We start from the raw sequence: 16589 nt of genomic DNA, 5'->3' as shown, positions 1-16589 counted from the left end.
TCCAACCGGTGTCCGGGGGAGCTGTGACCGGTGCCGCATCTTGCTACAACCCATGACGGGAAGCTGGAATCAGAGGCGTGGCGAGCTACAGCCGACACGGGGAGCCGGGGGCCCCCTTGCTGGAACCGGCCAACACCTTTTGCTGGAACCGCGTCGTTTTTTGCTGCAACCAGCAAGGCCACGTGTTGGAACCAGCTTCTAATTTTGCTGGAACCAGACTACGCCCTCACCAACGACTTCAGTTTTTGCTGGAACCAGTGTTTTTTTTTGGAACTAGCTAGTTCATTTGCTACATCGAATTTGTTTTGAGTTATGCTGCTATGGATGTTTTCCTCCATCATTTTTTTTCTGGAACTGCTTCTTTTTTTGCTGAAACCTTCTTAAATTTTGCTATAATCAAGAGGATGGTGGTGTTGTCGCCGGCGTGATTTTTTTGCTGCATCAATTCTTTTTCTGAAATCACTCCTGATTTTTTCTTGCTACTACCAGCTTTGTGTTTTGCTGGAACCATTGGTGATTTTTGTTACTACCATTTTCTAGGTTTTGCTGGGACAACAAATTTTTGTTACCACCATCTTATTTTCTTGCTGGAATCGGTGTCTTTTTTTGCTACCACCGGCTCGGCTGGCGAACGACGCCGTGGACCGCATTAGATGCAATCAGAGGGACGGCAACACTGGCGAGAACCGTTGTTTTGCCGGCCGGCCCCGAGAAGGACCACCCATGGATGCAACTGGGAACGGGGGAGGCAATAGAAAAGCTGCTATGGGTCAACGGCGTATTTTTTTTCCTTTTGCGTTTCCGGGGGCGGCGAGCATCGAGGGGCGAGGCAAACAGGCGAGGACGGACGCACGCCGCGCACAGGGTCCGATGGAGGGGAGAGAGTTACGCCCGCCATGGATTTCCCGGTGTTGACCAGTGACCACATTGAAGACGAGGAGCGGAAGGAAGAAGAGGTATGGTTGTATCGAACGGCTGTGCGTAGCTGTATCAGGTGGCTGGGGCAGACCGGCCTAAATTTGGGCCGGTGCGCCGGCGCCTAGCAGCGTCCTAAAAAACGACTGACCCTAATTGGTTTATTAGTCGAAGTAAGTATAGCTAAAGGGTGTGCCAACATACATGGGCATGTTGGGAGTGGACACAAACTCCAGCTATAAAAACCAACGAACCGCTTAATTCGTCTCAGCCACCACAAAGTGGACAACACAAAATAGAGTTGCATGCTCGGCATTAGATTATACTGCCTACACACAAGTGCTAAGTGCTAACTAGCACAATAATGCATCCAAGCAAGAGTTCTCCAGCAAGTAAGAAGGCTGACGCCGAGGAGGACATCACCGTCGACCTATATCCATTTATACGTGAATACAACGGCGGCCATGTCGAACGCTTACTTCGCAGTCCATTCGTGGCAGCGTCCGAGGACGCGGCTGCCAACCGTGGAGTTGCGACAAGGGACGCCGTCATCGACGAGAAGACGGGCGTGTCCGCACGCCTGTTCCTTCCCTCCCTTGCCGCAGCCGCCGGCGAGCTGCTCCCCGTCATCATGTACGTCCACGGCAGATCTTTCTGCACGGAGAGTGCGTTCTGCCGCACGTACCACAACTACGCCAGGTCCCTGGCCGCGCGCGCCGGGGCCCTCGTCGTGTCCGTGGAGTACCGTCTAGCGCCGGAGCATACCGTGCCCATGGCCTATGATGACGCCTGGGCGGCACTTCAGTGGGTGGCGTCCCTCTCTGACCCCTGGCTCTCCTACCTCGCTGATCCCGGGCGCACGTTTCTCGCCGGCGATAGCGCTGGCGGCAACATCGTCTACAACACGGCGGTGCGTGCGGCCACCGGCGTGGCACTGGCAACCACATCGACGTTGAGGGTCTTGTCATCGTGCAACCATACTTTTGGGGAGACGATCGGCTGTCCAGCTCCGAGGAAGTCTGGGACGGCGTCGCCATGTTTGCTCCTGAGGTCATCGACAGGCTCTGGCCGTTCGTTACGGCAGGTCGGCTCGGCAATGACGATTGCCGGGTCAACCCTGCCGACGAGGAGATCGCATCCCTGACATGCCGGCGTGTGCTGGTCGCCGTTGCCGAGAAGGACACCTTGCGTGACCGCGGGCGCCCGCTGTGGTGACATTGGTGGAGTCGGAGGGCGAAGACCATGGCTTCCACCTGTACAACCCACTGCGTGGGACCAGCAAGACTCTCATGGACACCATAGTGCAGTTCATAAACCAACGCACGGCCTTGCCACTGCCGGCCGCTTTGCTGCCAGAGCTTCACGAGCTGCATTCACTCCCCCAAGGTAAGAAGAAGACATCATTTGCTGTCCAGCCTGTTGAATGCGTGCCTACTAGGCCGTATATGGGGGTGTTTGGGTGTGGGATGGCCATGAAAATCTTGTTGAGTGGCCCTAATGATATGACACGTAGTAGTTGCTTAAGCATTGGACAGGGAAGAAGGGCCTCCAAGACTAGATATGGGTTATTTTTGGGCCATCTTAGCAAGTCTAACAAGACCAACAGGATCTCATTATCAGCAACAGCTCCGGAGAGTTGTGTTTTCCACAACTTCATCTAGTGGATGAAAGTTGATCTACATGCTTCCAGAATTCCATGCTCCAATATAACTATAATAATATAATAAGCAAGGTACGCAAAAAGTTACAGAGGGACATTATTTACCAACTGCTTGTTTGGGTCGAAAGAATTGTATGCTGTGTATGTATTGATGTATTTATATTTCTTTTTCCTTATATAAACTATGTATGTAAGATCGGTGTATGACTTATGTACTAGTATTTGTGTATCATCATACGTATATGAAATTTATACAAATTGTGTCCAAGTAGTTATCAATTTGTGCACCAGCACAGCCTACCAATTCTAAAAGATAACTGAAAATGCTTTTGAACATATTTAAGGACGTAAAAGTTTATACCATAGGAACAACTGCATGTGAAATGCCTCTTTGACATATTATTTAAAAAAATAAGGGTATGTTCCTCATAGGACAAGTTTCTGCAGTATTCGGTTACATGGAATATTCCGTACGATTAACATGGAATATACAGTTACATGTCTGGATTCATGTTGCATTGGTGCATGCTTTTTCATGTGCGTTAAAGTTGCATGCGTGTATACACACAAAAATAATGTTACATATGCATGTTAAATTATTGCGTATTACAGTAAGTAAACAAGGAAGTAAAAATGAGGAAATAATAATAGTAATTAAATGATGTTTTTTTTCCTACAAAATAGCATTAGTTATGTACAAAACTGTTGGAATTTTGCATCTGATTCCAACCGAGGAGACATAAAAATGGATAGGTATAATAAATGAATATTCACAAATATATTGACAAAACTAATTACAATATGTAAAGGGACATTCTATAATATGCAGTACAATATATTAAATAAAATAATTAGAATTTCTTGCCCATGCTCGTCCTTGTCTAAATTGGCTTTGTTGTCAGAGAAATGCCCATTCAATAAGCACTATGTAATATTTGTGCATGTTCGATGCCATAAGATGATTTTTTAAGTTCACATAGACTTCACTTTATTAGAGCTCTTTTTATACAAAAATTTGATTGGCTCCACTTCTACTGATCGCTTACTCATTCATTTATGTTTATAAATTAACACATGGAAATAAATTATGCTATTGAATATTATCTCATTGGCAATTTTTGGTGATAGGCATAATTTTTTTTCCTTTAGAGGGTCAATCAAACTTGTCAATGTCCCATATGTCACACGCACCGACCCAGAGTGGTTTCATCAAACAACTAATTGGCTTTATACAAGGGTTCATATTTCTGGATAATAATGTTAAAAAGAACAGGGCAAAATATCAAAAAATGAGAGTATATACCTAAAGAAGAAGGTTAGCCATTAACCACAACCATTTTATATATTAAAAATGGTTTTAACAAACTTTTACTCACAAAAATAACAGGCCACCACAGTCTTTGCACATGTAAAGCTACGGTTGTTACATAATTTGCATGTAACAGGCCAAAATGCGTAACCACTAGTGGTATTTGACCCATCAGAAATCTAAGGTTGGCGTTGAATCTAATCCCACCGGTGATGGCATGATGTGTTTGTCGCTGCCAGTAGTGTAAAATATTAAAAATCACAAAGAGAAAAACAAAACACTTGCCCTCACCGCTGTTTCGGCATCCCCATTCTCACTATCATGTTCACCGACTTTCCTATTTTCCTTCTCCAAGTGAAAATTGTGTCAAATACATCTTAAAAGAAATTATGTCAAATGTGTATGGGTATGTATCAGGATACAGTTGGTCTTGTAATTAGTTGAGATTTATGTGATTGAGTTGAATCATGTAACCCAAGCCTATTCTATAAATGTGTCATTTGATAGCCAAATAGACCAGACATAAACTGGTACATTGGACAGAGATCATGAGAGGGATGACCCGGACCCCGTGGCAGGGGTTGTTGGAATGGTCGCGGTGGGTCGTTGGAGATGGCCACAACAGGCTTGTTGTTGAATGTACTATGTTTGGTTTAGTACTTGGGGGATGAGCGCCCGCAGTCATGCCCCATGGATTGGTGTAACCAATGTTCGATGAACCTTGTAAATAAACCTCGATGTTTTGTTACAACTGCTTGTCCTCAATGGATTGAAGTATGTGCCGGATCTTCTAATAAGTGATATCATGAACAAGGATGTGAGGTTTGGAGTATGCAGATAGTTGATCTAGAGGGATTGGAGTTGAGTCGATTTTCGTTGAACAAGCTGAACATCAGATGGAGGAGTTGAAAAGGATTCGTTAGTATGATCATGCAACTAGCCCGAAACAAAGTCGTACTAGGGTGATACTGCAATGATATAGAAAATTAAAGCACTCGAGAATCGAGAACAACATCAGGGATGACGGATTTGTTTGGGAAAATGATCTTGACAAGATTTGCTCGTGTCCAAGGCACAACACATGATCATCCATGGATGCTACAAGAGGGCACAACGGTCCAGTGGCCCAAGCAGGGCATGCTGCTCAGGCGGGGGTATGCTGCCCAAGAAAGTGTCGGGCAAGGCCCAGGCGCTTAACTGACCTATGGCCTAGGATGAGGAGCTTAGGAAATCAGCCCAGGCAGGGCCTGCTATGCCGCGGGGGCTATATAAGTCGCTTAATGAGATAGTCCTGCCTCGCCTCTGATGCTCCACTAAACAGGCTGACCAAACATTGTAGCTCTAGGAGCGATTTTGGGATGGTTCTATGGAGCGGTTTTAGAACCTTATGGGTGATTTTTCTTCTTCTTTCATTTTGATGTGTTTTATCGGTTTTCATTTGTTTAGTTCTTTATTTTTTGTTCAAATCCATGTCGAATTTTTTCAATACAAGTTGAAATTTTTTCATATATAATGTTGAACATTTTTAAAATACATGTTGAACAATCTTGAAATACATGTTTGAACATTTTCTTCAAACAAATGTTAAAATAGTTCAAATATATGTTAAACAATTTTTGAATATTACAAAACATTTATGTATGCGATATTGGTTTTACATTATATTAACATTTTAAAATTGTCATGAGCAGGGCTATTGATCTGGGTCGTAGGCGAAAGCGCGGGTAAGGTATATGACCGAAACTATGCCTATGTCATGGAGGGATAGATATCCTATGAAGAAAACCATAATATTCGTTGTTGCCTCTACCCTGGTGGTGCTATGAAGCTAGAGAAGTTTGTATCCTCGCTAATCTGTATTATGAGTCTATGCTATTGTATTGTATTATTTTTGTTGGTTTGATTCTTTCTTGAGTTGGAATATTTTCTCAATCATGACTTCACATCTATTTAGATGGGTAACTCAAGGGAATTTCACTAACTGTTATGGCTGATTATGTTTTGCAGCTAAAGAAATGGCAGCCTCGCTTTGCATTCCAATTGTAGCCTCTTTAGTAAAGTCTTGGAAGTATTTTGTCCTGCAAACATTGATACCACAGAAAAGATATCTCCAAGGAATTCTATTGTAATTAGAAAATGTGTGCATGCGAGGAACATTTTTTACCAAAATACTCCCTCTGTTTCATAATGTAGTGTGTATAGATTTTTGGAGAAGTCAAACTAAGCAAACTTTGACCGACTTTACATAGATAATTATTCATATATACAAATATAAAAATGTGCAACATGAAAATATAATTGATTTTGTATCCATTGACATCCATTTGGTATTTTCAATGTACATATCTTTGTCTATAAACATGATCAATATTTGTAATGTTTGGCTTTTGAAAAAATCTATACGCACTACCTTATTGGACAGAGGGAGTATCATAGAACAAGAAATTCAAAAGTATTATCAATCATAAATTAATCTAAGTTTAGACATTTATGTTGGAAAATATAAAGTGCACAATGTATAATTGCTAGCACACAAAGATGAAAAATAACTACATAATGATATCATATGTATAGGTATAACCATCCCGGTGTATGAACTACAACTCTATGATGAAAGTTGATAGGGACCAAACTACGATTGCGTAATGTAACTATGTGGTGGTAAATATTTACTAGAAGATCTATCATCAAGGTATGCTAGCATTACCAAAAGAAGATACGCAAAAAATGCTTATATAGTATGCAGCATGGTTAAGACTATGCTTCTCCCTTGTCGTCCTGGCTAATAATATATGAGGCATTTCTACAATTGTGCTTCTCCCACCATCCAAATATGTAGAACCTAATACATTTTCGGGGTTGTCTCTAACCATTGATAAAATTTATAATATCATGATCAAAGTTCAACATTTATTAGGATCAAAGTTCAATATTTATTAGGATCAAAGTTCAGTGTGTATATGAAAAATATTTAACCTATATACATAAAATATTCAACGTGCTTTACAAAAAGAAGACATGTATTAACTAAATAATGAAAGTAAAAATAACCAAAATAAAACCAAGAAGAAACGCACAGGAAAAAAACCACACGTAAGGTTCTAAAATTGGTTTGTACCAGTCAGAAGAAGTTTCCCTACAACTTCTTTACTGGGCTGGCCCATTAAGACGTACCCTTATGTCGATGCTCCATTTCGTCTCACAGTAAGGGAGCATAGCATTAGCGCCAAATAGGTGCTCCCAATGATAAACTTGACAAGTCGTCTCGCATGGGCCTATTCCACGCCCTTCTGACCCACCAACACCCACAAGTGACGTATGATATATGCTCAATGTGATATATATATATATATATATATATATATATATATATATATATATTGGTCCAATCACCCATACTCAGGGCGACGTGGGCCGGCTCCTCAATTGCTCTAAGCTCTGGTAGCTAGTTTTCGGACGCTGTTTTAGAAGCTTTCGGTAGCTTTATTATCCGGTTTAAGTAAGCTTCTAGGTTGGGTGTCTTTCTCTTTTTAGCTGCGTTTTTCCTTTTTTTGGGGGGGGGGGGGTTCTCTTTTCTTTCAGTTTCTTTTGTGGTTGGTTTTTTCGTTGAACTTTTTCACTTCTTTGTGTTTTCTTTCTCTCATTTAAAATATGAACATTTTTAACATACAAATTTATTTTGAGTTCATGAATATTATTTCAAATAGCAAACATTTTTCGAATCTGCAATGATTTTCTTGAACTCGTGAAGTTTTTCTTTATATCCAAGATTTTTTTTGAATTCATTGAGTTAATTGGAACTCCTAAAGTTTTTTAAATAGCGAATATTTTCTCGAATTGTTGTATATTTTTCAAATTTTTATCAACAATTATTGAAACTTTTCAACATATGAACCATTTTTTTATTTTCTATTTTTTCAAATCGTGAAATATTTTAAAACATACAATAAATTTTGAATCCACAAACGTTTTTGGTATACAAATTGAACATTTTTCAGAGATACGGTAATTATTTTTTCAAGTATATGTTGAACATTTGTTAAATGCACATTGAAAAAGAATACACAAATTTTGAAAACATGTAAAAAATATTATGTGTTACGATAATAGTTTAAATACATGATGAACATTGTTTTGATACATGTTGAACATTTTGGAAACACATTTGAAACATTTTCAAATAGATGATATATTTTTAAAAAATACACGGCAAACAAATCTAAGTGTACTATGAACATTTTCTATTATGGGATGGTCTTTTTTTTTGTAAACACATGATAAAGATTTGTTAAAATGTTATTGCTTTTTAAATGCCATGATGGTTTTAACGTCTTGAACAATTTTAAGAATGTGTTAAGATTCTTTTGATGGTATTGTTATCGAAGAAAATTATTATATAAAATTCATGAACGTTGTGGAAACAAGAGAAAACCAACGTAAAAAACAGAATAATCCAAGAAAATAAAGCACATAATCAAATCAACAAATAGAGAAACCACCATATTCACACACTAGTGGGCCGAATAAAAAAAGAAAGGAGTCTCGAGCGCACCATCCAGCTTGCTACATGCGAAACCTAGAGACGCACCCCCTTGTTTTGGCCAGCCTGCACACCGCATCTAGGCCACCAACCGATCGGATCAGGAAACCTCTTGCAACCGCCATCTACATGTTTTCCTGCCGACCTGATCAGGACAACAACTAGTCGACATTGATTTTTGTCCGAACGATTTTTAGCTGCATCCTACCCATTCTGGATGGTTTTCTGCCGTGACTTCCACTGCATGAGATCCAAACCCATTTCGAACTCGCGCAAGTACTTATGTGTTTAACATGGCTTGAGTTATTGGGCATCTCCACTCCGTTGTGTGTTCCTTTAGATAAACACACTACATTCTCCACGTAACTTTTCTCATGAGACGAATTATTAGAATAATTAAATATCCATATTGATATATGGAGGACTAGGGAAATAGACAAGACATGGAATCGGAATTTTGTAAGGAGGTTCAACAAACAAAGTTAATATTTGGGGTGTGTCTATGGGCGTTCCTCCTCATTGATACCACTATAATACAGCACATCGACCACCCATTAATTGCTCTTGGTGCTTTGGTAGCTAGTTTTCAGAGTGGTTTCGGAAGCTTTCGGTAGCTTATCATCCAGTTTTAGTAAGCGTCAGTGTTGTGTTTCTTCCTCTTTTTATCTGTGTTATTTCCTGTTTTTTTGGGGGGGGGGGTTGTTTTTTTATCTTTTTTACTCTTTTCTTTCAGTTTCTTCTATGATGGCCATTTTTGGTGAACTTTTTTCTCTTACTTCATCATCTTTTCTTTCTCTTCTTGCAAATATGATTTGAGTTCATGAATATTATTTTAATTAGTAAACATTTTTTTTGAATCTGCAATTATTTTCTTGAACTCATGGAGTTTTTCTTTATATCCATGAACATTGTATGAATTCATGAAGTTGATTGGAACCCTAAGGAGTATTTGAACTCATGAACATTTTCTTGAATTCGTGCATATTTTTTGAATTTTCATGACAATTATTGAAACATTTCAACAACTGAACCACTTTATATTTTTTTCTAATATTTTTCCAAATCACGAAATAGTTTTACAATCACAATCATTTTTGAATCCACAAACATTTGTTTGAAGTCATGATTTTTTTTCTATCAATGAACATTTTTTGAAGTCATGAAAATTTTCTCATACTCGCAAACATTGTTGAATTTGTGAACAATTATTCAATTCATCAACATTCTATTTCATAATCTCAACCATTTTCTAAATTCCTGACCATGTATTTAGTTTGTGTGAATTTCCTGGTGCTTGAATTTTTTTGTGAACTCCTGAACATTTATTCCTATGGGCCAATAATTTTTGAACTTGGTATTTTTTTCATATTCGTATTTTTTTCATTCCCAAACATTTTTTAACTAGTCATCATTTGTTCATATTATCGATTATTTTTTTGGTAAGTTTCTCATCAAGTTTTTTTTGTTTGTTGCTTTTGTAGTTTTTATCGATTTTATCATATGATTTTGCTTTTTGTCTTTTTTATTTCCATTTTCTAAAATAGATTTTTCTTTTTTTATTATAGGTTGAACATATTTTTTTATAGAAATTGGACTTTCTTTAGACACACGCTAACTATTTTATGAAATATATGTTGATCATTTGTTAAATTCACATTGAAAAAATACACAAATAAATTTTTGTAAACACACACTGATTTTTTTAAAACATGTAAATATTTTGCAGGTGTTATGAACATTGTTTAATACATGATCAACTTTGTTTTGATACATGTTGAACATTTTAAAAACACATGGTGTGTGTTTTTTTGAAAGAGATGATAAATTTTGTTTTTTAAATACACAACGAATAATTTCAAATGTACTATGAATATTATTTAATATGCGATGATGATTTTTTGTAAACACACGATAAAGATTTGTTAAAATGTTATGGATATTTTCAATGCCCTAAATTTTCTGAACTTTTTGGAGGGCTAGGTTTCTTACTTTTTTTACCTGTACTTTTTCTTTTTTGGGGGGGAGGGGGGGGTCGGTTATTTTATCTTTTTGTCTCTTTTCTTTCAGTTTCTTTATGATTAGTATTTTTGTTGAACTTTCTGTCTTACTTCACCTTCTCTTTCTCTTCCTTAAAATAACATACATTTTCAAACTTACAAATATGATTTGAGTTCATGAATATTATTTCAAATAGCGAACATTTTTTGAATATGCAATGATTTTCTTGAACTCATCAAGTTTTACTTTATATCCATGAAAATTGTACGAATTCAGGAAGTTCATTGGAACACCTAACGATTTTTTTCAACTCGCGAATATTTACTCGAATTCGTGCATCTTTTTTAAATTTTTGTTAACAATTATTGAAACATTTCAACATATAAACCATTTTCTTTTTTTTCTAATATTTTTCCAAATCATGAAATATTTTCAAACTCACAATAATTTCAAATCCACAAACATTTTTTTGAACTCATGATTTTTTTTCTATCAGTAAACATTTTTTTAAGTCATGGAATTTTTCACATACTCGCAAAAATTGTTCAATTTGGGAACAATTATTCAACTCGTCATCATTTTATTTCATATTCTCAACCATTTTCTCAGTCCTTCACCATCTGTTTAGTTTGTGGGCATTTTCTGGAACTTGAAAATACTTTTTTGAACACCTAAACATTTATTCCTATAGGCCACTAATTTTTGAACTCAATAAAGTTTTTCCTATAGGCCATGCAAATTTCCACCATTCCGTTTATCATGACACATTCATCATTGTCATATTGCTTTGCATGATCATGTAGTTGACATTGTATTTGTGGAAAAGCCACCATTCATAATTCTTTCAAACATGTCACTCAAGAGTCATTGCACATCCCGGTACACCGCCGGAGGCATTCATATAGAGTCATATCTTGTTCTAAGTATCGAGTTGTAATTCTTGAATTGTATGTAAATAAAAGTGTGATGGTCATCATTATTAAAGCATTGTCCCAGTGAGGAAAGGATGATGGAGACTATGATTCCCCCATAAGTCGGGATGAGACTCCGGACAAAAATAAATAAATAAAAGAGGCCAAAGAAGCCCAAATAAAAACAGGAAAAAAGAGACCATAAAAAAAGAGAAAGGCCCAAATAGAAAAATAATAAATAAATAAATAAATAAATGAGAGAAAAAGAGAGAAGGGGCAATGCTATTATCCTTTTACCACACTTGTGCTTCAAAGTAGCACCATGATCTTCATGATAGAGAGTCTCATATGTTGTCACTTTCATATACTAGTGGGAATCTTTCGTTATAGAACTTGGCTTGTATATTCCAATGGTGGGCTTCCTCAAAATGCCCTAGGTCTTCGTGAGCAAGCGAGTTGGATGCACACCCACTTAGTTTCTTTTTGAGATTTCATACACTTATAGCTCTAGTGCATACGTTGCATGACAATCCCTACTCACTCACATTGATATCTATTAATGGGCATCTCAATAGTCCGTTGATACGCCTAGTTGATGTGAGACTATATTCTCCCTTTTTGTGTTCTCCACAACCACCCATCTATTCCACCTATAGTGCTATATCCATGGCTCACGCTCATGTATTGCGTGAAGATGGAAAAAGTTTGAGAACATCAAAAGTATGAAACAATTGTTTGGCTTGTCATCGGGGTTGTGCATGATTTAAATATTTTGTGTGGTATAGATAGAGCATAGCCAGACTATATGATTTTGTAGGGATAGCTTTCTTTGGTCATGTTATTTTGAGAAGACATGATTGCTTTGTTAGTATGCTTGAAGTATTATTATTTTTATGTCAATATTAAACTTTTGTCTTGAATCTTATGGATCTGAATATTCTTACTACAATAAAGAGAAATACATGATGAATATGTTAGGTAGCATTCCACATCAAAAATTCTGTTTTTATCATTTACCTACTCGAGGACGAGCAGGAATTAAGCTTGGAGATGCTGATACGTCTGCAACGTATCTATAATTTTTGATTGTTCCATGCTATTATATTATCAACCTTGGATGTTTTATATGCATTTATATGCTATTTTATATGATTTTTGGGACTAACCTATTAACCCAGAGCCCAGTGCCAGTTTCTGTTTTTACCTTGTTTTAGAGTATCACAGAAAAGGAAAATCAAATGGAGTCCAATTGACCTGAAACTTCACGGAACTTATTTTTGGAAGGAAAGCAACCCGGGAGACTTGGAGTGCACATCAAGGAAGCTTCGAGAAAGCCACGAGGTAGGGGGGCGCGTGGGTGTTAGCCGGGCAGGGCGACCGTGGTGGCAAGCACACGGGCATGCAGGCGCCGGCGAGTGGGCGCACATGGCTGCTACTGTCATAGGGTGCGGGTGCGGGCGGCTACTCTAGGCGGGGGCAAGGTGGCGAGCGGGAGCGGGTGGCTGCAGAAGGCGGCGAGCGGGCGCGTGCAGTCGTTCGGGGCACGGCGGCGGGTAGACGTTTTGGGGTTGGTCGCCGCATTGGGCTCCTCCAACAAAAGCCAAATGCGCATGTCCATTTTACCACCCTTTGCCATCCCAAACGGATGAAATCCGGACAAAACAGACATCTGTTTGGGATCGTGCGCTGAAGTTGGCCTTAGGCAATCGCCTCAGTTGGGGCCAGTTATGGGGGCAATACATCTCGGGAGCTCCTAAGCAGCGCTTTTGGCGCCGCTAACAAGTACTGGCGCCCGCGCGCTACCCACCTGGGCCTGGCCCAACAAGGGAGATGCGCCCGGTTGCCACGACCTGAACGAGTGAAAAAGCGCAAAAAAAGGTCACCCTCTCCAGGAATCGAACTCTAGACGTCACCTTCACGTACAAGCGCACATAAATCAGTAGACCTACTCAACTCTAGTGCATGAGAAAAGTGTCAACAATATTAGGACATGCGGCCGTGCTATTTAATGTACTTAGTTTTCTAAATTATTTAAAATAACCGTAAACTTGAATAAGTTCATCAATTTATAAAAGAGTTCATCAATTTATAAGTTCATCAATTTCTAAATTATTTAATGTACTTAGTTTTCTAAATTATTTAAAATAACCGTAAACTTGAATAAGTTCATCAATTTATAAAAGAGTTCATCATTTTTGAAGAAAAGTTCATAAATCTGGAAAAAGTTCATCGGATTTGGAAAATAGTTCATCGATTTTGAAAAAAAATCATTCGATTTGAAAAAGAGTTCACGGATTTTCAAGAAGGGTTCAGAAAATCGAAAAAAGTTCAATTTTTTTGAACAAAAAGTTCACCAATCATTAAAAAAGTTCATCAAGATTAAAAAAGAGTTCACCGATTTGAAAAAGAGTCCACGGGTTTTCAAAAAAGGGTTCACAAATTCAAAAAAAGTTCATTTTTTTTGAAAAAACAGTTCATAAAGTTGGAAAAGGTTCATCGATTTTGAAAAAAAGTTCATCAGTTTGAAAAAGAGTTCACTGATTTTCAAAAAGGGTTCACGAATTCGAAAAAAGTTCACCAATCATGAAAAAAGTTAATCAAAAATGGAAAAAGGTTCATCGATTTTGGAAAAAAAGTTTATCAATTTGAAAAAAGTTCATTCATTTTTTAAAATTTCACATAAAATCAAAAGGTTCTTCAAATTTGACAAAAAAAACCTCACAAAACTTTCAAAAGATCATCGATTTTTGAAAAAAATGCTCATGCATTCGAAAAAGAAAAAACAAATGTAAAGAAATTAAAAGAGAACGAACAATGAACTAAAAAACCATCACAAAAAGCTGTCCAGAAAAAAACAAAAACAAAAAAACCGAGCTGGTAGCTTCCAAAGACAGAGCTTCCCAGAACTGAAGACAGGATAAGAAGAAAAACGAAGAGATTAGTCACAAGCGTGAAGAAGTCCTATTGGTTAGTGCCTTTGCCGCCGAAACGGGTGGTCTTGTGTTCGAATCTTGTTGCCCGCACCTTTTTCTGGAATTTAACAGAAGAAGAAAAAAAGTTAAATGGGCTGGCCCATGTAGCATCGATGGGCACGAGGCGGGATGTGCGCCCGTTTGCGCCGACGCTTGTAACGGGCGCTGTATAGCCATGTTTATATATATGAACGGATTTGCTATTTTACAGTCGAGTGTTTTTTAATTCGTCGTCATTCAAATTTGTGTCCATCTATCGTCGCGCGGAGATTCGCGCTGGTTTTCTTTTTTCTCGCTAGCGCCGTGTTCGCTCGGGTTGGTTTTCTGTTTTCGGGTTGGTTTTTCTTTGTCTCGACCCGAAACCGCACCCGTCCCGCCACTTGGTTTTTGTCCCATTTGAATATTGGACTGGGTGTCGTCTTCCCTTTTCATTTGGGTACTCTGTTTCGATAAGGCTAGGGAGCGGCGGAGGAGAGAGGCGATTCCTTATGTTCATGGCGATTCCGAGCCTTTCCGCCATTCGATTTTGATTTGTCCTTCCTATTCTCTCCGTTCCCCGGCTGCCGAGGTTCGTCCCCCCCCCCCGCGTATGTTTCTGCTTGTGTTGTGGTCGTGTAGTTCCATATCTAGGATGAGTTTTCATGTCAGTGGATCCGTAGTTCATCTGTTTGTTTGTTGTTCATGGATCCCCCTCCATTTTTATGCTGTAGATGGTGGAGGTATGCGGGTTCTAGGGTTTCTCCCCTGCTTGTTCACGTGGATGTATGCTTGTATATGTGGATGTAGGCTTACTGGTTGTTGCAGCGGTTGATTTGACTGTATTTTCTGCTAGATCCTTTGCCGTTAGATGATCTGGGTGGTTTTTTTACCTGATTATGCAATGTAGTTTTTGTAGTTGTAGGTGGCTGCTCATGATTTTCCCCTGGTAGTTGAGGTGTGTCTGAATGTGTTCCAGCAATCTCTCTGAATTTGATGCTTCTATTTACTGTAGCTCAAAGTTACAGTGGATGTTACCCCCTAATTACTGTGTATCCTTGCAGATGTTGAGTGTAATTTATCGTTCAATTACATTGTAATTTGTCCTAGCAGTACTGTGTAATTTCCCCCCTAATTCCAGTGTAATCCTGATTACAGTGTATGTTCTGAGATATGCAAGATATTCAATGTATGTGCAGATTTTCAGTGTATTATGCTCTGGAATCATTGTGTAATTTGTCCTAGGATTTACACAGTAATTTAGCCCAACTACTAAGTAAACTACAATCATGTATCACAGTGTATGCACAGATTTACAGTGTATATGCTTAGATTTACAATGGATATGTCCTAGGATATTCAGTGTATATGCCCAGATTTACAGTGTATTGTAAACCTGAATCACTGTGTAGTATGTCGTAGGACTTCACTGTAGTTTACTTAGTAAATTTAGCTCGAATACTCATGTAATTGCTGTGTAGTTTGTTCCAGAATCATTGTAGTTACCCTCCATTTTACTGTATTTTGTGCAAGAATATATGATAGCTTCTCCTGCAGTTTTCCCTGTTAGTTGCCCCATATCTTCACTGCAACTTGTAATGTAGAGCTTCACTACTATCTTATGCCCCTACTAAGTTGCACCTTTTGTAGTAAGTACTGTGAAACTGGCCCCCCTAATTTCTGAGTGGATAACTTGTCCTGTAGTTACGCTTAATTTCACTTAATTTTGTCACATTCTATCCTTTTGGTCACATTCCTATCCTTTTTTCTGAAGGTGCCAAAGTGTTTTGTTCATCTTATCTCATGTGTATATTGTCATGTATTTTTTACATTGCAATCCCATGTATATTTACATTGTATTTTGTCATGTAATTTTCACTTATTTGTAATCCAATGTATATTTCTGTGCAGGTTGGAGTGTAATTTTCACTTGATTACAGTTTATTTCCTGTGTAGTTTGTCTTGATTTCTTACTGTAATCCGATGCATATTTACACTGTAAATTTTGTAGTGTAGTTTTCACTTTAATTTAGTGGTGTAAATTTCTCTATAATTACTGCATAGATGACCCTGTTTGTAGTGTAGTCTGATGCGTTATTACAGTGTACATTTATCCTTAATTACCGCGTAGTTACTCTGTAGTTACACTGTAACCTGATGTTTTTTTTACAGTGTAATTTTACCCATAATTACTGTGTAGTTTGTGCTGTAGTTACACTACAATTCGAATGTCCATTTCTGGTGTAATTTGTACCCATAATTACTGTGTAGGTTTGCACTGTTTTTACACTGCAATCCTATGCCCTTT

General features: G+C 38.3%; 1 pseudogene; it reads left to right on the top strand.

Annotated features, from left to right (window-relative positions):
- Positions 1-1204: 1204 nt before the first annotated feature.
- Positions 1205-3162, top strand: LOC125540647 (annotated as a pseudogene).
- The last annotated feature ends 13427 nt before the right edge of the window (positions 3163-16589 follow it).

Source organism: Triticum urartu, chromosome 2, assembly GCF_003073215.2.
Source record: "Triticum urartu cultivar G1812 chromosome 2, Tu2.1, whole genome shotgun sequence".
Lineage (NCBI taxonomy): Eukaryota > Viridiplantae > Streptophyta > Magnoliopsida > Poales > Poaceae > Triticum > Triticum urartu.
Note: the sequence above shows the minus strand (reverse complement) of the source record. Positions and strands in the feature narration are given on the sequence as shown.